The sequence below is a fragment of the Sabethes cyaneus genome, chromosome 1 (genome assembly GCF_943734655.1).
Source record: "Sabethes cyaneus chromosome 1, idSabCyanKW18_F2, whole genome shotgun sequence".
Taxonomy (NCBI): Eukaryota; Metazoa; Arthropoda; class Insecta; order Diptera; family Culicidae; genus Sabethes; species Sabethes cyaneus.
Genome location: NC_071353.1, coordinates 108,886,060 through 108,912,000, shown reverse-complemented (window position 1 = coordinate 108,912,000; position 25,941 = coordinate 108,886,060). Strand labels below are relative to the sequence as shown.

General features: G+C 43.3%; 1 protein-coding gene and 1 long non-coding RNA gene across 7 annotated transcripts in view; one reads left to right on the top strand and one right to left on the bottom strand.

Annotated features, from left to right (window-relative positions):
• The window catches only part of LOC128733096 (kinesin-like protein Klp10A), a 155,074-nt gene that overhangs the window by 115,412 nt on the left and 13,721 nt on the right, over positions 1-25,941 (top strand). The gene's annotated exons all lie outside the window — the stretch shown is intronic.
• LOC128733097 (uncharacterized) lies at positions 17,431-17,869 on the bottom strand. Its single transcript, XR_008411862.1, has 3 exons — positions 17,746-17,869; positions 17,602-17,688; positions 17,431-17,539 (listed from the first exon to the last, which is right to left on the bottom strand). It is a non-coding gene; the product is annotated as an uncharacterized LOC128733097 (long non-coding RNA).

The following is a 25,941-nucleotide window of genomic DNA, read 5'->3' as shown; positions in this document are numbered from 1 at the left end:
CAGGCATTGTACAGGGACACCGCCGTGAACCTGGCAATTAGGCTACCCAGTGGCAAGTAATTCAAAGTGCAATGCTAAACAATAGCTTTTAATGTCATTTTAGCGTGTTACGATGCAACTAACCAACCACCTTACTTGATGTCAATGTGCGAGTGAACTTATGTTACCAATTCCCCAGCAACCTGTATAATCCGGAAATTGTTTTAAACGAAAAATAAATGTAAATTACAAAAAAGAATTATAAACTATTACAATTACAACAATTACAAAAAGAATTTTCTTGAAACTAAAGGAAGCTTCGGTCATGGTCCGTCGTCTTGCGGGCCATAACATCAACAATCGATCTGCTCCGAAATGGTTCAAATAGAGAACTTTTTACGTTACTGTTATCGTTACCTAATTTATGATACGAGCGCATACTAGCATATGACGACTGCGATGCATGGTCGTTGCACAAAGCGTGGAAGGAAAAAATAATGTCCTTGTCCACACAAGGAACACGAACCCGTACGAGGACACCACGTGTGCGGCTAATGTTCATAATTTTCAGCGTTCGCGCTGCTGTTGATGGTTCACGGCAAACGAATGTGATTGCTTATCGTGATTGCGCTGTTGCATAAACCGAGAAAGGTGCTCTCGGTTCGTTGCACAATGTTTTTATTGATCGAATGTAGTCGAAGTCGAGTAAAAAGTTTTCATTGCTCGATATAAATTTATTTCTTGCTTACCCTCCTAGAGTAACCCATAAAACACGTATCGTCATTAACGTTAGTACTTTGCTAGTTTGACTCCTAATCGCATGGAAACTACATTTCTAAAATTTACGTAATTGGTTCTAGGACTAAGTCATCATCGAAAGCCACAACTTCGAAACCATTTACCCCTCAGGTTCCTGGAAGATTAAGAAAGGGTATGAGAACTCCTCCTGATGGGCATCCTTCGGTTGCAGTTGACAGCCCTCCTAGTTTGCATTGAGCCCTTCCAGTTGCCTTGTAATGTTTGCATTGACTCTCGGAGAGTCATGCTTGCCATCATAGATTAACTTACATGTACATGTTAGGATACCTTGTGTTCTTGCTCCGTAGACCCAGGGCTCTTGAATCAGGGCCAAGTCCACAGCGTCCTGGACCTCCTGAAAAGTACGCGTGATGTCGCTTTCGCATTATTGAGCTTTATCTGCAGCACTCTAGTGTTCTGAAATTTATGAATTTTTCACGCGCTGGCTTCTGGGAAAGACGAAATCTCCGGAGATGTGTATTCACTAGGATCCGAATTCGCTTTGGATGTAGGGGGAGCTGGCACCACTGTTTTGTCACGGATCTTACTAGAGTTTTTTGGACCAATTGTGGACCACTATTTTAGTTCCGCAACGCCCTGTTTTGCACTATTGGCCCCATTGGTAACCTGATTATTAGGATTCTTGGAGCTTTGAGACTCAGTACCAGCGGAGTCCTATCCTCCTTCACTCGCTAGTACTGGTTTCACAAATTTTAACCTCCATGTCCTGTGATCTGTGATCCATAGCATGTGATTCGTACGAGCTGACGTACAGAAACTTCATCTACAGTTTGCGATCATTTCCCAAGTATTCCATTCGGATTTGATCGCTGCAGAATTCACCATTTGTCAGTAACGTGATTATCGTTTCGAATCTCTATGAGTCTCTTGAGTCTCTCGTCATTGAATGTCGCACTTTGTGGAAAGAAAGCATGAAGAATTTCTGGATGCGAAATATTTTTGCGTCCAGAGCAACAAGTCTTGCTGTGGCTGGGGCTGGGAACCACCTTCTTTAACCAATCCGAGGTTTCCTGGTATTTCCAGGTATCCTCGGACCTGTACGAAAAGTTAAAGAATTTGTGTTTAACCTGCTCATTTCGTTTTTGTTCTGTTGCTATTATTGTCAATGCATCCTGTGTTGAATCTAGCTGAACCGTGCTGGGCTTAAATAGCTCAGTTCAGTGCTGGGATAGTCCTCAGAGAAGATTCCAATGATCTGACCTACAGAGTCTCGTTGTAGGAGACACCAGTCCATGGAGTCCATGGGATGCTTCTGGGTTTCACTAGTAGCCTTCACTCAGATCTCTCCGTCACGAGCAGGATGGGGGGTTCACTTTCGCACATCCTGTCCCACTCGATTTCGGGGGCATAGACTCCCCTTCTGTTTTTTAGAGTTCGGCTTTCCTCCACTGCTAGGCAGCGCCGATCCTCTGTTATACCTGACATGGAGTCAGACTAAGTTAGTAAAGGGTGTCCATGGTAAAATTGCAACACACAAAATTAATTCGCAAAATTCGAGTTTTTATCCGATTGTCATCAAACTTTCATGGTATCAAATGAAACAATTAAACTCAGAGGTTTTATTTTATTAAATTTCGCCTCCGTCCGTATCTGAATGCCGGTACTTTGGCCTTACCCCAGGGGCGTAGCCAGAAATTTTTCTTAGGGGGGGTTTTACAAAAAAAAATTGACATAGCCTAACCTTAAGGAGTTTATCCAGGAAATGGGGAATTATTTTCAAACATCACAAGCTATTTTGGTTTATACTCCGGGTTCTTCATTTGACACAAAAAAATCAAAATGATATGAAAGTAGGTAAATGTTGCAATTGCGCCTCCCAGTTTTTATCGTGGTACGTTGTATATTCAAATCTTGGCTGGGAGAGACTATTAGAGTCAATAGGATCGAGTCCCTTCCAGGCGCGGCAAACGTCGAGACAAGTTGGCAAGCTTAAGCTGCATGCTTTTCTACATTGCCATTGAGACATTGAGAAGGTTATCCGGTGAGCAAAATCGAAACGAGAGACTTAATTTTCAGTGAAAGTAGCAAACTTCTTGGCTACGCAGATGGCTTTGATATTGTAGGCCGAAACTTCGCATGATGGTAGAGGCTCAAAGAGACGAATGTGCACTTTTCGTGGACGGTAATCGTTGGGATCGCTGGTGGCCGCGGTTAACACAAATAAGGAGATCTTGCGACGCATTTAAGCAGAAACTCGAGACTACTTTGCCCTTCGCAAAACGCTTCCATCCGCTAGCAAACGATAGCCACCGTACGATGCTGATAAAGTACATAGCTTTATTAGACGGGTAGTTTTTATGGATTTGACGATACTCGCGGAGGATATGCCCGCACTTGCCGACAATATTTGACGGAGCAAAAACTGGAAGTGGAGAGCGGCGGAGGTATAATAGAATCTCTTTTTACGTCCATTTATTTTACGTGATTTCGTTTTGCGTCAATATTTCTACGTACGGAATTGGAATTATTGTTTCTCGTTTTACGTCTAAAATTTGAATTAACGGCCACTCCGACTGATTGTTCTTACGTCCCATAATAGTGGACGTGAAACGAGATTTGCGTGTATATTAGAGTGTCCCAAAATAGCACTATGTCAGAAAATCCGGGGGCTCACCCCTCAAATGATAGCTTAGGGTGTCACAATAAAACTTTTATATGACGTCAACATTGGTTGCCGCGATTTAGGGGTCGCACATTTGAGTTTTATGAAAAAATGGCATTTTTCAGGAGTAAATTCAAAATAATATTTTTAGAAATGTTATAATAGATGAAACAAAGTACCTAACTATTTTTTTCACAATCATTGGGATCTCATACATTCATAAAAAAATTATGGTGGCATGTCTGGAGTCATATTTGGTTGCAAAAATTTATTGAATTTGTCAAAAATTTAAAATTTTCGAAATTTCATTTAAATAAACGTCAAAACAGGGTATCGAACACTATCTCAGAGTAACGTACCTATACTGTATAGATGGGAAAATTTATGACGAACAACTTTGCCAAAGAAAGTATGGACGTATCTTCAAATCTCGCTGAGGTATTCACGTTTTTCTGAAGGCGGGACCAAACATATTTTCGTAATTTTCAAATTTTAGTAGTTCCACGTCAAAAAGGTAAATGATAAAACTTGAAGTATGTCTTTCAAACGTTACCTACGTGTTGGATAGGAAGAAATATGCACCTTCCACAGAATTTGGCACCATTTAGGCTCAAGAATCACTTTAAAAAAGGGCGTATTTATTTTAATAGGTACTATGTTTGAAAAATTGTATCTCTCGAAACTAGGGTTGCTGCAAAATGATGCCTAAGCGTGAGTTGTAGAAAATTAATTTTTCAAACTGAAAAAATAAACACTGAAATTTTTTTTGACCCTTTTTGTACTATCAGTAGATGGTAGAATCAGCAAGGTGTATTCAGGCAAATATTAATTCTAGTTGCTAACATGGTAATATAACGCGGATAACATATGAAAACGGCACGTTTATAATAAAAATATAAAATATTTTAAACTTTTTTTTAAATATCCTAAATACGGCTGCATTTAGAAGCTAATTACAACACAACTGAACGTGAACGTTTAGAAGCTAATTACGACAACACGTGTTGTCAAGCACATATGAAGTTGTTCTAAAATTCAAATTACATATACATATATGAGAAATATATAGAGAAATATAAGAATAGTAATAAGAAATATAATAAAAATCTTAGGTTACAAAATATTCATAAAAGTCGTTGTTCTACAAAATCCTTTGATAAATGTTGCTCCATTTCAGAAAAAGTCTCAAATTGTATCAAATCACCACTATTTTTCTAAAAATAAATCGAGGTTACCATTTCCTGAATATTTTAATTTTACATTTTTTCCTGACTTTGGAGCATAGTGAATTTTTTTTCAGTCTTTATTTTTTCATGTTTAAAATTCATTTTTCAAAAACTCACGCTTAGGCTTCATTATGGAGCAAACCTAGTTTCAGGAGATACAATTTCTCAAACATAGCACCTATTAAAATAAATACGCCCTTTTTAGAAGTGATACTTGAGCCTAAATGGTGCCAAATTTTTTGGAAGGTGCATGTTTCCTCTTATCAAAAACGTAAGTGACGTTTAGAGTAAACAGTTCAAGTTTTTTCATTTACCTCTTGCACCTGAAACTGCTACAATTTGAAAATTACAGAGATGTGATTTGTTCCGCCTCCAGAAAACGGTGAATATCTCAGCGAGATTTAAAGATACATCCTTACTTTCCTCGGCAAAGTTGTTCGTCATAAAATTTCCCATCTATACAGTATAGTTACGTTGCTCTAAGACACTGTTTGATACCCTGTTTTGACGTGTAATTAAATGAAATTTCGAAAGTTTTAAATTTTTGCCAAATTCAATAAATTTTTGTAACCAAATATGACTCCAGACATGCCACCATAACTTTTTTATGGATGTATTAGGTCCCAATGATTGTGAAAAAAATAGTTAGGTACCTTGTTTCATCTATTATAACATTTCTAAAAATATTTTTTTGAATTTACTCCTGAAAATTGCCATTTTTCCATAAAACTCAAATGTGCGACCCCTAAATCGCGGCAACCAATGTTGACGTCATATAAAAGTTTTGTTGTGACACCCTAAGCTATCATTTGGGGGGTGAGCCCCCGGGTTTTCTGACATAGTGCTATTTTGGGACACTCTAGTGTATATGAATCATGAGCAGCAGACACAATTTAATAGAGATTAGAGGGGAGATTACTATCGGACATCTAGTGAAGCATACGGTAAACTACGGGGGACCGGACAGTCGTAAGGAAAACGGTTCTATTTAACAACCCCACGGGCACCCAGAACAGAGGGACCCTACGTGCGAGATGACTCAACTTGGTCTTGCGATTTGCGCCTTCTGAAATGCCTGGGAAATAGGTGACGAGTAACCCAAGATTGAGTTGCATGCAGCCGACTAGTTGAAGCAGCATGAGGTCTATGCTACAGACCACGACAACGAGGATCGTACAACTATTCCCGTAAATTTTCCTGTGCTCTAAGCAATTGGTAGCAGAAATTTCAAGCTTCATAGTGCAAAACAAATTTTCGTCTGGGGGGGGATTTGAACCCATGCCCATGCCTTACCCTCATCCAAGAGATCTTGCACAACCTCAAAATCGACATGGTTTGCATATTTACCCATACATTCTTCATTTCTTCAACTTTTTTAACTACTTTAGGATGTTTCAGAAGATTCTGCTTCAAAATAACTTAGTATATCTCGGTTGGCCGCAGCACCGGTATACTTGAGGGGTTATTATCTTTCGGCATGAAATCGGCATTATTGGCCACCACGGCCTTTGCACAATGGCATGAATTCGAATCCTTCCAGAAGATCGTAGGACAGTTGTGAGACTTCAGAAGAGGAAGAAATCGCTTTTGGAGACACTCTTTCAAACACGCCTGTCTATGTTTGTGGTACAGGGGTCGCGAAGGGTGTACCACGTTTTCCACATAAACAAATTGCTTGCCGAATCAAGAATTTCTTGGCAAAGTTCGACATATTCTGTTTTTGGAGGTTCTCTGGAACATTAAAGTTATCCTTTGCAGTAGGTCTTTGCCCACCTGATTAAAAAGACTCACACAGTATAAAAATGCACTTTGAACCTTCTCCATGCAAATTTTCAGTTGATTTTACCCAACGGGTCAAAAGTTAATGCAATTTGAGTGTGTTGTAATTTTACCGTGGGCACCCTTCACTTGCTACCGTACCCACTTTGCAGGAAGCCCAGAAGTAAGTAGACTTTTCCCTTTTCCTTTTCTGAGCTTTGGTTCGCTTACGTTTCCATGAAACGTCATTCCCAACTGGATCTTTAATTTCAGGTCCGTATCTGGTTATGCTGTTTATTCCGTCTTTCTTCATCTGCCGACTCGCAACGAGTCGGCGGGTTCAGGATAGGCATGGAACAGTACCGAACGTCGCGCTAGCGTTCATTGTCTGTTTCTCCCTTATACTCATTACCTACTTCTTCAAAACATTAGTTTCTGGCAGTGAGAGGCTGCCGGAGCCTAGTGGTTTGTTAGTGTTAAGGTTTTCCATAGAAATCCCACGAGTAGCACGATAAGAGGAGGTCCACTGTATCAGTGACCGGCTAAATGCAGCAAGGGTAAATAATAGTGGAGGGCACCCGGAAACTCCACAGGTTCGGTTTGCGGTATATGTTAACCCTTCCACATCGTCCATCACTCGGCGTGGGTCGCACGACACTTTAGCTTAGGGGGGTATCCATTCAAATCTTTACGTAATAGCCATGGGTAATAGCTATTGCAAACATCTTCGTTTTAGGGGCTTTGGACCCGCTGCTCTGGTTGTTGGTAGTAGCTGATTCTTTTGGACATGCTTACAGGCGGAGAGTTTTCAGTCAGCATTTGTATTAGTGCCTCCTTCTCTATCCGCATACAACCTTAGTTTCCGCCGGTTACAGGACAATTACAGGACTAGTGCAATGATTCTAGTGGCTCTATCTAGCACATCCCGTCAGCCGAGATTCGAACACATGACGACTGGCTTGGTAGACCAGCATCTGGGCGATCAACGGCACAAAATAAGGAAACGATTAATGTATAACGATTGGAAACTTATAGTGTCTGGAATATCCAAAGTCTTCATGAACCGGCACGAGCTGGCTTGCTTGCTCGAGAGCCACATCGACTCGGAGTTGACATCGCTGCTATTTAGGAAATTAATTAGTGATCAAATTCCAGCGAAAGGAAGTTCTATGCAGTAGACGGGACTTCTTCCAAGTACCACATCTGCAACAATGGTGGTAAAAATAGAACATGGAGTTTCGTAGTTGGCTTCGTTCGTACCAACGAGTTGCCCGGTGAAGGCCCGTAGATGACCGTATGTGTGTGTTGAGAAATAAGGCAAATTCTTCTATTACAGCCTAGTCAGCGTATACGCGCCGACAAATGATAAATCCGATTATACCAAGGACGAGTTCTACGACAGACTCGAGAGGACTTATGGCGAGTTCCCAAAATTGACGTGAAAATCATCATCGGAGATGCAAATGCGCAGATCGGGAGGGAGGAAATCTTCCGTCCTGTCATTTTGAGACTTAGCTTTCAACTGTCGACTAATGGGAAAGGTCTGAAGCTCATAAATTTCGGCGCGGCCAGAGGAATGGCCATCTGTAGCACATACTTTCCAAGTCTGAATATTTGGAAACACACCTAGTACACAGTAGCTCTCAGATCGATTGTGCACTGATTGACGGTCGACGCTTTTCGGATGTCATCGATGTACGGTCCTTTTGGGGACCAAATAACGACTCTGTCCGCTATCGCGTTATGTGTAAGATTCACGCAAGGTTGTCGAACGCGACGAAGGCTCGCACTGAGAGGACACCACGTTTCCACATCCAGCAGATGACGGCAGATGGCGTGGCGGCGGAATACGCCAGAAAGCTTAAAAAACGAATCACAGAATAGTAAAAAGAAAGGGAAGAAGATAGAAGTGGACTGTGGAACAACCTCTATGATACCATTAAAACACTTGCGAGAGAGGTGGTAAACATGCCGCGTGGAAGACAGCGTAACAACTGGTTCGCTGCTGAATGCCGGAGAGTGTCAGATGAGACGAACACGCTACACGTCAGAACTGAGAAATGTATAGAGAAACTAGGGCAGAGGAATGAATAAACCGCGAGTACGAAAAGTGCGTGCTTACCGGCACAGAGGAAAGATTCACCAGCTGCGACACACGGCGTTTCTACAAAACGGTGAGGTGCTGGCCCTCGGCTACCAACAGCCAACGGCCAACAGAGTTGAAGGAACAGACAGAACAGATTTGTAGGAACTTATCAAGCCGGCTTCGCCGATGGACGTTGTACAACGGATCAAATATTTACACTGCGGCAGATTCTCAAAAAGAGTCGTGAATACAGAGATCCCGCGGCAATCGAGCAGACTAACCCCCTGTACAAAGTGTACCCTATACAAGACGCTTGTTCTCTACGGCCATAAAATTGTCCAGCTCAAGAAGGCCCTGCGAGTGCTCGGAGTTTTCGAAAGATGAGTGCTAATAACGATCTTCGGCGGCCTACAAGAGAACGGAGTATGGAGGCGGATGATGAACCATAAACTCGAATAGCCCTATGGCGAACCCAGTATCCAAAAGGTGGCTAAAGCTGGACGGATACGATGGCCGGGCATGTTTGTAAGAATGCCGGACAACTACCCTGAAAAGATGGTGTTTGCCTCAAATCAAAGATGGTTAGACTAGGTGGAGCGAGACCTGGCGGAGAGTACTTGGTGTTCGAGGAATTAGAGAGCGGTAGCACACAACTGAGTAAATTTTAGAAACTTTAACAGTCTTTGTCTTAGGACGGCAAGCCATCTAAGTAAGTTATGATGTGCTGGTAACCTGCTTACTGTGGAAGGAGAACTTCCAGACGCTGTTGAATGGAGAGGGGAACACGGAGATCTGCAGGAACAAAATTAGAACTATGAGCGTTGCCCAATCTGGGGAGCCATCAACACGGCAGGAAATTAGGAAGGCAATCAGTGAGTTGTATAACGACAAGGCTGCTGGAAAGGACGGTATCCCGACTGAACTTCTAAAAGTGGGAAGCAAGCGGCTGTACGAAGCAATCCACCGGTTCATTGTCTGGATCTGGGAGGAAGAACAAATGCCAGAGGAGTGGTTGGATGGCCTTATTTGCTCGATTTTTAAAAAAGCGACGTAGACTCGAGTGTAATAACTATCGAGGCATTACATAACTCAATACGGCGTGTGAGGTGCTCTCCCATACCCTTCTCTGTAAACTGAGACCGTTAGTTGAATCCTTCGTCGGCGAGTCGCTCCACGGATCAGATGTTTGCTCGGATTGTTACTTGACAAATTTCTGGAGTACAACTTGCAGACCAATCAGCTGATCGTGGACTTCAAGACAGCGCTTTAGTCAAAGAAAATTAGCTGTGACAGATACATAGTGCTAGAATATGGTTTTCCAACGAAAAGTTACGCTGATTCGGGAAGCAGCAAGATTGGGACTTACTATTAACACCGCTTAAACAAAGCATATGGTTGCTGGCAGGGAACGTGGAAGTCCAAGACGGGGAACCATAAGAAGTAGTGAAGGCATTTAGTTTTTAGTATCTTGGTACCAAAACATGTAGCAACGATGTAAACCGCGAAGCAAATGACAAACTGCAGCTGCAAATCGGGCTTTCTACGGATTACGTAGCCAGCTGAAGTACCGTAATTTGCAAATTCGCACAAAACTGGCGCTTTCTAAAACACTAATCCTCTCGGTGGCCCTTTACGGATATGTATCATGGACGCTAAAGGTGGCTGATCGATGAGTGCTTGGGGTTTTGAGTGTAAAATTCTGCGATCTATACTTAGTGGCAAAATGGAAAATGGAGTGTGGCGACAAGCTGTGGTAGACTGGACACGTGGCCAAAATGCCAGACGAAAAAGTATTTTTGGTAGAGAACCAGGAAGAGGCCGTAGACTTCCGGGCAGATCCCGCACCCGATGGATGTGCGCTGTCAAGGACGATGAACGTTCAACAGGTGTTCAAGGGGATTGGAGCACGACAGCCCAGGACCTACAGTACTGGAGGACCATAATTCGTTCGGCACAGGATTGACAACGGACCCTCACCACTCAAGTATAGTAAGTAGTACATACCACGAAGAGGTAGGAATTGGAGTTGCTGGATAAGAGGTTAAAGAACACACATCAAGGATTTGCTATGCCACTCGAACCAGAACGATAAGAGGATGGTTTCCCCCTCCACAGTACCTCCATAGTTTCACCGTCTGCTCTCCAAAAATAGAGCCGTAAAAATCAAAAACGGCATAACCGTCTTTCTAATAGCCGCACTAATAGCAGGTAATAACCCGGAACCGATATGAAGCTAACTGTCCAGTCCAGGCACAGGAGCTCGCACTCAGCTGAATTTGAAGCAGACGCAGTCCAATTTCTATTATTGGAAACTTGCTAGTAAAGTTAGTATCACTTCTACTTGACCATACCAAACGATGGTTACGGTCGTCTAATAGACTTCCATAAGAATATCAGATTGGTCTAGCAGGAAAATTCTATATGTATGAAAGTCACGTTTGTCATTGTACGGTTTCCACGGTCACCAATTTCATATACACACTCCATGAAAACATGGAAAGAGCTGCAGTACGGAGGAAAAATGAAATAAAAGCTTGTGCAATTCACTGCCGTGCCGATAAAGCGAACTGAAAAGTCATATTCTTCCGCATTTTTTATTTTAGCTAGATGGTAGTAGTCGTTGTACTAAACCTCTAATCCACTCCTTTTAGGATGTATTGCTTTAGACTAAACTGGGTTTCGGTGTGTAATTTAATTTTACTTTTTATTGTTTCATACCGAAAAACTCACTGCAATCCTGGCCATCGTTTCATTCAAATCCTTGTGCACAATAGTGATACGAACTTAATCGACCGAGCAGTAGCAGTTCCTGCATTCTTACTACCGTTATAGTTTTCCCAAGGACTGTGTTGCTGCGCTGTGTGGCACAAAAACACGCACGCACACAGTGACGGAAGCAATCTTTCATATTGCAAGCAATCACCACCTCCGCCCGTGCACTGTGGAGAAGAGTTAATGGATGCAAGTCGTCCTTTCGTGACAGCTTTCGTTCCGCAAACAGCAGCGAGAGCCGAGAGGACTCTCGTCAATCGGAGCGAACGCCATTCGCGAAACGGACGTCGTAAGGAGCGTGTGTTTGATTTTCCGCCCGCGTGTAAAAACGTCGAGTGGACACCTGTTAATTTTCCCTACGCGCTGTGCTGTGCCTTACGTTCGGAGCAGCAGGTGAATTCACTTCTATAGGATTTTCCCTGCGTTTAAGCAGGCGATAGGCGCGTTATAATCGGTTCGAAAAATTAGGGCAAAAGTACTAATGTGAAGGGCAACGCGTCCCCAAGCATACATTAAATACACACAGCTCGGTCGATTAGGATCTACGGGGCCGTAACGCTGGTGTCTGTTGTGACCGGTTCAGCTGCTGTGCGTGGGGGTTTGCGTTTTCGGAGGTAGTTCACCTCTGTTGCCTATTTATTCAACGGCGCTTCTTTGTTCGGTGAGTCACGATTGTGAAGTTTACAGATGACATATAGGCAAAAGCTAAATATGGTTCATGTATGGGGTCGAACTTGAAGCTCAAATAATGGACAGCTTTTTTTGTGTATCCTTCGGAATCGAAATTAGAACTAAATTAAGCATTGATGCGTGCTGAGTGATTTTTTTGTGTGTGTTGTGTAAAAGTGAAAACCTCAAAATAGGGAATCATCCTGTGTGGTAATTTGTTATGATTAACAATTATTATAATATACTTGACGATTTATTCAACAAATCAGAGTGTATTGGGATGAATGATTGTCTAAAATAAAGGTCTGCAAAGAATACTGAATATATAAATTTTTCAGAATATGGATAATCTGGGTTCTACTTTAACAATCTGAAATGCCGGTAACCCGATTCTATTGAATGGATTTCAATAGAGTAGGGTGGGGCATAAGTGCGATGTTTGAAGTTGTCAAAAATTTTCGTGAGATATAAAGTATGACAACAACAAACTATATTTTATAGTGACGAAGTAGTAACTCAATGTCTTCATATTCAATTATAAATCACCTGGAATAATAGTATTATGCATAAATAAATTCTTCATTCTTCTGATCAAGTGCCGATTCGCACTTTTACCCCACTAGTGGGGCAAAAGTGCTAAACACAAATCCATTAAATTAGCATAGCAGTAGCTATCAAAACCATATTATCTTCAATCTGCGTTATGTTTCGGTAAGGAATATTCTCAATTTGCACCTTTCTTATTTTGCGCTGGTGTATTGCAGCCTCCGTCAGATCGAAACATTTCCAAACGTTTGTTTTTTGTTCCATCAGCGGAAAAACATTGTTTTCCTTCGGTCAACAACTGTAGAGCACACAGTTTTCGGCAGATCTTCCATTTCTATTATCTGTAATATAGTGCCTAAAGCTGTATATAATAGGCTCTACATTGTTGCCCCGTCCATGAATCGCACTTTTGCCTCGTCCCTGAATCGCACTTTTACCCCGCTAGGTGCTTGACGGGGTTTGATTAATTTATGGAAAGCGAAATATATTTTGTAAATTCTTTTCACCGTATTTTCAAAACAGATATTTGAGTGATGTAAAATGCTGCTACAAATTTTTAACAAGTAATAACCTCCTGTTGATATCGCATTTGCCGTATAACGAATAATTGCATCAAAACCGTCCTAAAATAATATTTGCACATAACTCAGCAACTATGCTTCGTAAGCAACCAAAGTTTACGTTAGATTCAAGCTGTCGAGGTAGGCTCATCCAAAGACCCATCCATGCCAATGTAGTCAATTTACTCGGAATCTGCACCGATAAATCATTGAATCGCACTTTTACCCCTCCTTACTCTACCTATTTTTATGGTAGTTATTTATGTTATTTGTCCAAAACATAGCACTAGGTTTCACTTTAGTGCAGGGTGTACCCCACAAACATAAAAATTAAACTCAAAAATTGGAAATTGCAAATTTCAAACGCATTAGTATAACTGTATGGATTTAAACCAACAATGATCGTTGTGAAAATGTTTTGTCACAAATTTGATACCTTTTATTCATCAAATTTGTGACAAAACATTTTTTTAGTAATGAAAACAGTGAAAAGGTTCAGTTGCTGTCGAGCAAACTTCAGTCAACCGCATCAACAAAACTTTACTAATACTCTGAAAAAGTTTTTGGTATTTCATAAATTCCTTTTTCTACTTTTCTAATTTCTAATTTTCTAATTTTCTAATTGCTGCACTCTCATATCTGAACGTATGCTTCTATAGTATCATCAGCACCTCCATTGCGAAGCTTATCACCTGCAAACGTACGTATTTAAGGAGGCAATAGTGTTTCTGGTGTTAACTGTTTTACGTCTTCAGAACCTGACACAGTGACGCTCGTTGCTTCTTTTCTGATGAGTATGAGCAGCTGGCTCCCGTTTGCCTTAAGATACGCTACTGGTCTAGCAAGCCAATCGTCGTCGGTTCGAATCCCGACTGGTAGCGACTATTGGAACCAATAGGATAGTAGCCCACGGCCCAGTTAGCTTCATGATACGATGCTGATTGAACAAGCCAGTCGTCGAATATTCGAATCCCGGCTGGGCGGTGTTCTCGGGGTCGCGTCGGTAGGATCGTTGCACTAGCCCTGTAATTACTTACTTACTTACTTCAGCCGAGAGCCGGGGTGGCTCTTGCTGTATCAAGGGGCCATCCATATACCACGTGGACACCTTAGAGGGGGGTGGGGGGTATGAAAATGTCCACGCTTGTCCACGGAAGGGGGGGAGGGGGTATGGGAAATGTCCACGTGGACAAGTTTTTTTTATACAAAAAAAAAAAATATAAACTAGAAAGAGAAATATTGATTTTATCTACATATTAGCATAAACCATTGATCGTTTGTTTTCAAACTCAAGGAAAGTGTTATCTTCTGAGGGATATATGTGCACCGAGCATTACAAGAGTGCATATGTGGCATAATCCGCGCTTGCGTCAAATGTGGATTGCAAATACAGCTCACCACAAAAAGGATATCCATGGGCAACGTATTGTTAAAAGATTCGCTCTCAGAAAATTTTACGAACCACGTCGGAAAGATCTTATGTTGTGTAAAATCAATATCCAAGCTGAGGCACTCTGGTTGGACAGGGATACTCTTGACGGAGATGAATCGTCAAGCGAAAATCGTGCTGAAACGGGCTCTTGTAGTCGATAATATTTCGCAATAAACAAGATCACTATGAGCAGAAGAATTAAACTGGATAACATGCCTATTACAACGTTCTTTTACGTAAGCTTTTTCCCTATTTTTTTTTATTAATTACTGAATAAGTCAAATTGAAAACAGGATTTAGCACCATGCATTTCGGTTTGTTGAATTTCACATAAGAAAAAAAAAAGTGTCCACGTGGACAAACAGGGTAGGGGGGTGGGGGTTGAGTCAATGTCCACGGAGGTGGACGGGGGGGTTGAAAATTGGTATTTTTATGTCCACGTGGTATCTGAATGGCCCTCAAGAATTCCTCTCCATTGTACTCGGTCCTGGGCTACTCGTCGCCAATTCGTTGCGCGTCTCGACACACGCAAGTTGGCTTCAACCTGGTCGAGCCATCTAGCACGTTGAGCCCCTCTATTCCTGGTGCCGGTGAGGTTCTTGAAGAGAACGAATTTCACTACACAGTCGTCCGGCATCCTTGCGACGTGGCCGGCCCACCGTAGTCTTCCAACTTTCGCCAGGTGTACGATGGGGTTCTCTCCAAGCAGTGCCTGTAGCTCGTGATTCATACGTCTCCGCCACTCTCCGCTTTCCGTCTGTACTCCGCCAAAAATAGTCCGCAACACCTTTCGTTCAAAAACGGCAAGTGCACATATGTCTTCCGTAAGTAAAGTTACTGTCTCAAGTCCGTAGAGGACTACCGGTCTGATTAGCGTTTTGTACATCGTTAGCTTTGTGCGGCAGCATGTGCTCCTTGATCGAAACGTCTTGCGAAGGGAAAAGTAGGCTCGATTTCCAGCTTGAATGCATCGTTGGATCTCCTTACTCGTATTATTGTCGGCGGTGACCAGAGATCCCAAATATACGAACTCATCAACCACTTCCAGTTCATCGCCGTCAATAGTCACTGTCCGTGGGAGGCAAACGTTACCATCTCGGAAGCCTCTTCCTACCATATATTTGGTTTTCAACGCATTAATTTGTAACCCTATTCTCCTAGTCTCCGTTTTTAGTCTGGCGTAGATTACCTCCGCCGTCCCACGGTTTCTAGTAATGATGTCGAGGTCGTCTGCAAAGGCTAGGAGTTGGCTACTTTTACTGAAGATCGTTCCCCTCGTTTCAATGCCCGCTCGCCGGATCACACCTTCAATAGCGATATTGAATAACATATAGGACAGTCCACCCCCTTGCAGTAACCCTCTCTGCGATTCGAAAGGGCTTGAGAGTGTCCCCAAAACGCGCACGTAGCACATCACTCGTTCCAGAGTAGCTTTGATCAGCTGCGTCAGTTCGTCCGGAAAACCGTACTCGTGCATTATCTGCCATAGCTGTTCGCGTTCAACGGTATCGTATGCTGCTCTGAAATCCACGAAAATATGATGCGTGGGCACGTTGTACTCTCGACATTTCTGAAGGATTTGTCGGAGAGTAAAAATTTGATCCGTAGTAGCACGGGCCCCCATAAAACCCGCCTGATACTGCCCTACGAATTCTCTTGCTATTGGGGATAGACGACGCAACAAAATCTGGGAGAGCACCTTATAGGCGGCGTTGATCAGCGTAATGCCGCGGTAGTTACAGCAGTCTAGCCGATCGCCCTTTTTGTAGATGGGACAGACTACGCCTTCCATCCACTCCTCCGGTAGTTTCTCTTCTTCCCAAATCCTTGAAATCAGCCAGTGAAGTACCGTTACTAGCGTTTCTTGGCCATTTTTGAAGAGTTCAGCCGGGAGTCGGTCCTTTCCAGCGGCTCTATTATTTATCAGCAGACCGATTTCTCGTCGGATCTCTTCGAGATCGGGAGCCGGTACACTGTTGTCGTTTGTAGGTACTCCGAGGTTAACTTCCATTGCGTCTCCTGCTGCTATATCGCCGTTGAGGTGTTCATCGAAGAACTGCTTCCACCTGTCGACCACCTCGCGCTCGTTTGTGATAAGATCCCCTCCCTCGTCCCTACACATGTCAGGATTTGGTGTGTAGGCCTTGCGAGTTTGGTTCACCTTCTCGTAAAACTTGCGGGTATCATTAGCCCGGAATAGTTGTTCAAGCTCCTCACGATCTCTGTCCTCCTTCTGGCGCTTTTTCCTTCTCAGGATCGTGGTCAACTCATTCCCCGCTCGTCGATACTTGACCAAATTCTCTCTCGTGGATATGCTCAGATAGTTTTCCCAAGCTCTTTTTTTCCTCTCTATCGCTTCTTGGCATTCCCCGTCAAACCAATCATTTCGTACACTCGAAGTTTCCACACCTAGCACCGTAGTTGCGGCCGAGCGTATCCTACTCCATCCGTTTTCGAGGGTCGAAGCATCTAGCTCCACAGAAGAATGCAGAGCTTTATCCAGTACGCGCGCGTAGTTTTCGGCAGTTCGTGGGTTGTCTAGTTGCCGAATATTTAGCCGAGGAGGGCGACTTTGTCGCGAGGTATAAACCGTCGATCATTTTGAGCGCACATGTACTGCTACTAGGTAGTGGTCTGAGTCATCCGCACTCCGTAGGGAGCGCACGTTGGTGATGTTCGAGAAAAACCGGCCCTCAATGAGAATATGGTCGATTTGGTTCGAGGCTCGTTGGTTAGGTGATCTCCAAGTGGCCTTGTGGATATCTTTGTGAGGAAAGAAGGTGCTTTTGATCACCAAGCCTCTGGAAGCCGCAAAATTGATGCATCGCTGGCCGTTATCGTTCGTGTCGGTGTGCAGGCTATGGGGCCCAATCACCGATCTATACATTGTGTTGTAACGCAGCAGATATAAGAAATGCTTTTGTAAATCGAGCTTTTTATTGCGTCGATCAAAACTAAAAATATAATTTGACCGTTAGAATTAATTTTGTCTTCACGTTATTCCTGCTTCCTACTTACATTATTATTTTCTATCTGCCTTTTTTATGCGAACTTATTTCCTGTCTGTCGTACCATTCACGTTGAACCACCCTAATAAAGGTTTTTCCGGCTTTAGTTTTCAATGTTATCGTTATTCATTATAATCTACTTACTGTTCCAATATTTTTCAGTATATATATTTCTACCTTTCCGTTTCTAGCTATCCGTATCTTCCCTCGTACTTGTGCTCGTACCTATAGCTTTAAATCAATCGTTTAAACACTTCAAAGCATAACATTGTTTTACATTTGACTTACTCGTAACTATTTTTCTTCCTGCAAACACTTTTCTTGTCACTACGAACAGCTATTTTCCTTCGCGCTATCTTCTAACTCACTCGAGAAATCTTTCCAAACTTTATTCTTCCAAAAACTCTTTAACTTCTACTATCAACACTTTTTTTATCCAACTATTTAGCATGACTTTCAATTTTCTATGCTCTATATTTGCTTCTATCACTATGACACCACTTTGTTTATCTTCTTCTGTCAACCTCACCAGTGTGGCCAGAACACATTGCTTCCCTGCCGATTTGGGCGTTCATATCCCCGATGACGATCTTGATGTCCCGTAGTGAGCAGCCGTCGTATGTTGGCTCCAGCCACGCATAGAACCCTTCCTTCTCGTCGTCGGGTCTACCTTCGTGTGGGCAATGCACGTTTATGATGGTGTAGTTGAAGAAACGACCTTTTATCCTCAACACGCACATCCTCTCGTTGATCGCTTTTCAATCCATTACGCGATCCTGCATTTTGCCCAACACTACGAAGCCCGTTCCCAGCTCGTTGGTCGCTCCACCACTCTGGAAAAATCGGGCTCTGCCGCCACGGATCCTCCACACCTTCTCGCCCTTGCGACAGATTTCCTGCAGTGCCACGATGCCAAACTTTCGGGGTTCTAGCTGATCGAGCAGCACCCTGTCGCCCACCAACGAAATTTAGCGATCTGTAGTTCCAGGTACCAAGTCTCCATTCCATGTTCTTATTTCGTCGCCTTGGTCCATGCCGAATATTCCGAGAAGATATTTCTTGACTCTTGTTGTAACCGTCCTCTTGTGACCGACCAATTATGCTGTGCTCCAATAACCGTCTGTCAATAAAAAAGGGTCAAGTCGCTTCAAGGGTTAAAAACGCTTATACCCAAGGCTTTGCTCGCAGCTAGCTGAGGAGTATCTCGAATGAAATTCAGAAAGTTAGGTTCCAAAATGCAATATAGGGGGACTGGGGGTATAATGCCCACGTTAAGAAGAATATCATATTATTCATCAATGCAGCATGCATTTCCAGAAACTAGACTATAAACTTTAAAGTAGAACAGTTTTTTACCTGACATGCTCGTCCTGAAGCATAAAAATCAATAAAACACGTCGAAATCGTGAAATCATATAAGGCATTTGAAAATTTGTTTTCAGATTCGTTAGGGGTAAAATGCGCATAGGTGTGTACAAAACGAACCACAACAAAGGGTCAAAATGCACCACTACAAATTAGCAAAATGCACTGTATGTTTTATTTCAATGCAAACCCAGCACGACTCAGAACAGCGTGAGGACCTACCTACTTGTTAAATCAGTTATTCCGGATCGCGGTTTTGCAATCGCCAGGTCCATTTTCGCTGGAGCGGTCGATGCTAACATATCACACAAGGGTTTTTCTTGGTACCTTGCCGGCAACGCGTCTTTCACTGTTTTTCACTGGTTTTCACTACCGCCGCAAGTGGCAGGCTCCGGCCAAGACCGACGGTGGGTTTTTCTTATGTAGCTTCGCGACATCTTAACCGCGTTTTTCGGAGCGAATCAGAATTAAAACAACACTTTGCTCTTTGCTTTTACCAACGTTTTGACGTTTGCCTAAAAGTGTATGGGCTACTAGATCGATTTACGTTTGGTTGCACTGCAAGTAAATTCATGCTTCTCACGGCGCATTTTGCCCCGCTAGAGCTTGTTTAAAAAAATCGTATAAATCACATAAATAATAATTCAATTAAGCAATTTTACGTTGAGTGCTGGATACCGAGACCATTGTTCAAAACAAGAGCCATTTACAGATACGTAATATTGTTTATTGGTGGCGTAATGTCTTACGAAAAAAGTTGCGAAAATTGTAAGAAATAAGCCTGCAAATAATTTTTTTGTTTTTTCATAGGATTTATGTAATTTAGAAAGCTTATATGCTCAGCACAAGTTTGTAATGTAAAACAGAAGCGATTGGCACCTTAATTACCGTTTAAAAGTGAGTAATTCGTGAAATATTACAGCGGCGCATTTTGCCCCGACTGGGCATTTTACCAGCAGTTACCCTAACACCAAAACTTTGCTTCACTTTATGGACGTCAGAGGTTTGGGGACTAAAATCACTAGGCTACTCTTACTGTTATCCAGTTTTGGATATGATGTTCTAAGACTAATCTCAAATTTTTTAGTCTTGACCTTGAAATGCGGTAATCCATATATATTAATATTTTTTGAAACGATGGTTCTACTATTGATGAAGGGACTGTAGGGGAAAGAAATGAAAATTTTTTGGTGAAGGAGGGGAAGAGCGGAAAGGAAAGGGGGGGGGAGGATATTGGTAGCTACGCTTAACAAGTAGTCATTTTGACTCCTACCTTTTGTCTAATGCTAGAAGATGCATGAGTCGAACCAAGCTATAATCTGAGATTATAACTTTCCCCTACCGTCCCTTCATCAATTGTAGAACCATCGTTTCAAAAAATATTAATATATACCTTTGAACCATAGAGGCGCTGGACAAAAGGAGACTGCAAAATCCACTTATCAAGATAGCGACCTTATTTCGGAATATAATCGCGTGTTCTCCGTCATTGCCTGTTGAATTTCACCACGTTTTTGGCGACCAAGTTGGATATGGTCGCCATATTGGATTTTATGAAAAAATCGCTGTTTTTTCATGAGCCCCTCAAAACTGATTTTTGTTTTATTCACCTAATATTATGAATGTTTCTTGTACCATGGACTTAATTGGCCTAACATCTTATGACAAGGTCTGCGAAGCCGGGCCCGGCATCGTCGAAACAAATAAATGAAACTGACTTTCTGACACTTTTTGATGAAGTGACTTGCTTCATTTGTAGCACAGAACGTTTCAAGCAAGCTTCAGTTGAAGTTGGTGGATGTTTCAATTGACGGCGGCAGAAAGTCAGGCACGATTTGTCGACATTGACTAGGTTAACTTTAATATGCGTTGCATTGTAGGAAATGTTATTTGTTACTCAATTGAATGCTGGCCTTCTTCTGAATATTTGATAGAAAAGTACAAATGAAAAGTTGAAACCGATAGTCATGATGAAGCGAAACCCGTTTCGCTGACGCTGACTGAAGCCAGTTCGAAACTGAAGCAGTGCTGCTTCTGTTGAAACGGAAGCTTCACTGTTTCATTGTTGACTGACGCTATGCAATTGAAGGTGACGTTGGTGGGCCCTGCTGCGAAGTATAATTTCTCCATCTATTTTGGTCCATGGCTGCTGGTCTCCAGTTCCGCGGACACCCAGTGCTCGCCAGATCTCGCTCCACCTGGTCTTGGCACCTCGCTCGCTGTGCCCCTCTTCGTCTTGTTCCCACCGGATTTGATGCGAAAACCATTTTTGCAGGATAGTTGTCCGGCATTCTAGTAACATGTCCTGTCCAACGTATGCGTCCAGCTTTAACCACTTTCTGAATACTTGGTTCGTCGTAGAGATGCGCGAGGTCGTGGTTCATTCTTCGCCTCCATACACCGTTCTCTTGCACTCCGCCAAAGATGGTTCTTAGCACCCGCCGTTCGAAAACTCCGATTGCTCGTAGGTCCTCTTCTAGCAGTGTCCACGTTTCATGCCCGTAGAGGATAGCCGGTCTAATTAGCGTTTTCTACAGTGGGCACTTTGTACGGGGGCTCAAATTGTTCGACCGCAAGTGTTTATGGAGTCCGTAGTAGGCCCGACTTCCCCTGATAATACGTTTTTTAATCTCACGGCTGATATTGTCCTCTGTTGCCAGTGAGCCAAAATATACGAGCCCATCGACTATCTCGACTATCTCCCCATCATCCGTCATCCCCGTCGATTACCACGGTACTATCCAAGCGGGCCCTGTCGCGCTCGGTCCCGCCCGCCAGCATATACTTTGTTTTAGACGTATTTATCTTCATTCCAATCTTCTCTACTTGGCGTTTTAGTCTGGTGTACTGATCTTTCACCACTTCAAATGTTTTACCGGCAGCATCTACGTCGTCAACAAAGCAGATAAATTGACTGGATTTATTGAAAATCATGCCCCGCGTTTCGATCGCCGCTCGCCATATAACACCTTCAAGCGCAATGTTGAATAGCAGGCAGGAAAGACCATCTCCTTGTCGAAGTCTCCTGCGAGATTCGAATGGGTCCGTCAATCCACCCGAGATTCTCACACAGCAGTGGATCCCATCCATCGTAGCCATGATAAGTCTAGTAAGCTTATCGGGAAAACCGTTTTCGTCCAAAATTTTCCATAGCTCTTGTCGGTTAACGCTATCATATGCGGCTTGGAAATCGATGAACAGGTGGTGCGTGGGGACTCGGAATTCGTGGCACTTCTGGAGGATCTGCCGCAGAGTGAAGATTTGGTCCGTTGTAGACCGACCCTCCATGAAGCCGGCCTGGTAACTTCCCACAAATTTATTGGCTATTGGCGATAGTCGATGAAAGATGACTTGGGACAGCACTTTGTAGGCGGCATTCAGAATAGTGATTGCTCGGTAGTTCTCACAATCCAGCTTATCACCTTTCTTGTAGATAGGGCAGATAACCCCGTCTTTCCATTCCTCAGGTAGTCGTTCCGTATCTCAAATCTTGACAATCAGTGAATGCAGACAGCCGGTTAACCTGTCCGGGCCCATTTTAATAAGTTTCGCTCCAATGCCATCCTTTCCCGCTGCATTGTTGTTCTTCAGCCGCTGGATGGCTTCTTTAACTTCCCTTATCGATGGGGGTGGCACATCTTCTTTGCTTGCTACACCAATGTGGTCACTTCCTCCGCTATCATGGTCTTCCGCCTACATGCCTTTCAGGTGTTCATCGTAGTGCTGCTCCCACCTCTCGATCACCGCACGGTCGTCAGTCAAGATACCTCCATCTTTATCTCTGCACATTTCGGCCCGCGGCACAAAGCCTTTGCGAGATACGTTGAGTCTCTGATGGAACTTCCGTGTGTCGTGAAAGCGGTACAGCTGTTCGAGTTCTTCGCGCTCCTTGTCCTCTTGGTAGCGCTTCCCAGGTAACCAGTAAGTATTAATATAAGCAGTAAATCAGTAGTTTATTAGCATCCCTGGCGTTTTATATTGCAGGTTGTTGTTTATCAGCTTTTTGACTGCATAACTGTTGTAAATTGGCATCCACAATTCTATTTAAATTCTTCTTGTTGGTAACTAGCTGCAAATCAGCATTGTCAGCACTATAAGAGGACTAGCAGTAAAGTAGCCGTATATTTTGCCAAAATAGCATTTAAGTAGCATTTAAGGCAACTTAAATGCTTATTGGCTTGCTTTTAAATTGCATTGGAAATGCTTATTGGTTACCAGGGTTCTTGTCCTTGAAAAGTCCGGTTTGCTGCCTCCGCTCCACATTCTGACGGGTGGCTCTACGCAGCATTTGTACCCGCGCTGCGCTCTTCTCAGCCAATATCTGCTGGCATTCCTCGTCAAACCATTCGTTACGTCGATTCGGTGCCACACGGCCTAGGACGTTTTCCGCTACGCTGTTAATGGCTGTTTTCTCGGCATTCCAACAGTCCTCAAGAGGGACTTCATCCAGCTCACCCTCTTCCGGCAGCTTGGTTTCGAGCGATAACGCAGTTAATTTAGGCAGCTTGAAGTCTCCTATTGATAGGATAAACTCAACATCCGAACGGAAGAACGATCTGATAATATACTGCAAAACTTTTACCTGCTCTGGGTAGCCGCAACGTAAAGCGATCGATAATGCAAATTTATGCAAACTGCATAACATGTGAAGCCATGTTGCCGTTATAATTGGAACGTCGTAGTCATAGTTGCTCAATTACAACCGCAGTTGAGTGATTTTAGTACGCAAATCTCTCTCGTTCTGATAATAAATCGAAAGCAGATGACCGTATTTCAGGATTGGAGGAGTATCGAGATTACTACGTTGCGAATTCTTGCCTGCGATAACGGCTTGGGTACAGGCTGTAAGGATTGCGGGACGCTGGCGGGAATAACATTACTATACCGAAAGGATCCGAGGCTTCCAAAATGCTTGCAGGTGCAGGCGCATCCCGGTAGCGCCAGGTTAAAGGTGGATGGCTTCTCGGCGACAGATGACGAGAGGGTGATCGATGCACGGTGTTCAGAATACTGACGTATACGAGAAGGACAACAAGTTGGAATGTAGGAACTACCGAGCGATCACAATTGTCAACGCAGCCCATAAAGTGCGTTCTCAGATCATCTTTCGTCGTCTATCGCCGCTAGGAAGTAGATTCAAGTTAGTGGAATTATCAAGCCGGTTTTTTACGGATGGGCGATCGATAACGGACCAAATTGTTGTGTTCTGTGTTATGGTGGATCCTCTGAAAGTGTAGCGGATACCAAGTCCCTACGCAGTCCCTGTCTTAGTCACGCATTCAGTTCATGCAGACTTGTTCTTCTTGCTCTCTGAAGAGGTTATGGGCTACTGCTGAAGGCCCAAGATATATAAAGTCTGCCTTGAAGAACTGCGAGAAGAAAATTTTTGACAACTGAAACTATAGTGGAAAAAACAGTAATCAAAAAATGGGAGTTGGAAGTGGAATTTTTACTGGTACGTGAGAAGCTGTGGAAGTTCGTGGAGCCTGGCCAGCGACCTGCGGAGCGATCCGGCACAGAGATGATTCAAGGCAATGAAGCGGAACTTTTAGAATGGGAAGAGGGAGACAAACGTGCAAGAGCCACGATTGGGCTGCCTGTCGGGTCTACCCAGTACAGCCTCATCAAAGAGACGAAGACCGCAAATGAAGCTTGGGAATCCATCCGTGATGCTCATGAGAAACAGGGACGTACTAGCAAAACTACAATCCTCAGGAAAATAATGCGGATGGAGTACAGTGACGGTGAAGATGGTGAAGGATCTGTTCGAGAAACTCGCGATCGCTGGTCAAGAGCTTGACAAAGATCTGAAGGTGAACATTGTGGTGGGATGTCCGGAGACAGACCTGACAATGGAGCTGATGGATGAAGATGCTCGGCGCAAAAACTCAAGCGGAGTCGAATCAGCGTTGCGAACGGAATTTAAAAAAAAACAATTCTGTGCCACTTCTGTCAGAATCCTGGTCACAAACGGAAGGATTGTCGACAGTGCAGAAAATGGAAGAAGTCAAAGCCTAGAAATCACCAGAAAGCATTAGGGTAGCGGAGGAAAATAGAGAACAGTTCGCATTTTTTTCAAAGACCAATGCTGCAGCCATCGTAAAGGAAGTTATTTCACCGTGGATCATAGATTCAGGAGCTTCCTGTCACACGTGCAACGATCCGTCCAAGTTTCTGAATATCGATTCAAGCGTCACCATGGAAGTCACTGTAGCAGACGGAAAGTAAACTTCCTCGAAAGGCATTGGAACGTGCTTGTTGGAGTTCTGTGATCAGAATGGAACAAAGAAATCGTTGAATCTAAGCCGTTCATGCTGGAGTTGGAAATTAATTTGATGTCTGTTTTGAAGCTTACGAGCAAGGGCGGTAAGGTTATTTTTCAAGATAACGAGTGTAAACTCGAGAAAGGACGACGCATTGCTGCAACGGCTACCGCGCCAGGTGGACAGCATTCCGTGACGGCAACATTCAACGGCGGTACAAGCTATGAAAGTATGCCAGGAATCAGACCATGTAGACAGTTATAGTTGACATTGAAAGTTAAGATACCGCGACAACGAAGCGATACTGAAACTAGAGAAGTAGGAGCTTTTTTGATAGCGATGTTTGCGGGCCAGTGAATACACAAACTTCTGGAGGAGACCGGTACCTTTTGACGTTGCTTAATGACTACAGCAGGTATACGACTGTATATTTCTGAAACCAGAAGTCAGAGGTGGTAGATTGTTGCAAGCAATTCGTTCGTGCAGTAGAAAATCGTTATGGTAAGAAACCAAATTTTTTTAGACCGGACCAAGAAAGAGAATTCAAAAACACCGAGATAGAGTCGTTCTACTAAGCAGAGGGAATAAAGCAGTAATTCATGACAGCGTACACCCCTTAATAGAAAGGTGTTGTGGAACGCAAGAATCGATCGTTGGTTGAGATGGCGCGATGCATGATCCGGGACGCGAAGCTACCGTACAAGTTTCGGCAGAAGCTGTAAATACGGCGAACTATTTGCAGAACCTACTTCTAATAGCTGCCGTGAAGCAGACACCATTTGAACTATATGGCCCAAATGTCCAAATAATATGGAGAACGTGCCACCCGAGCCAAAAAGTTCTGAACTATATGGCA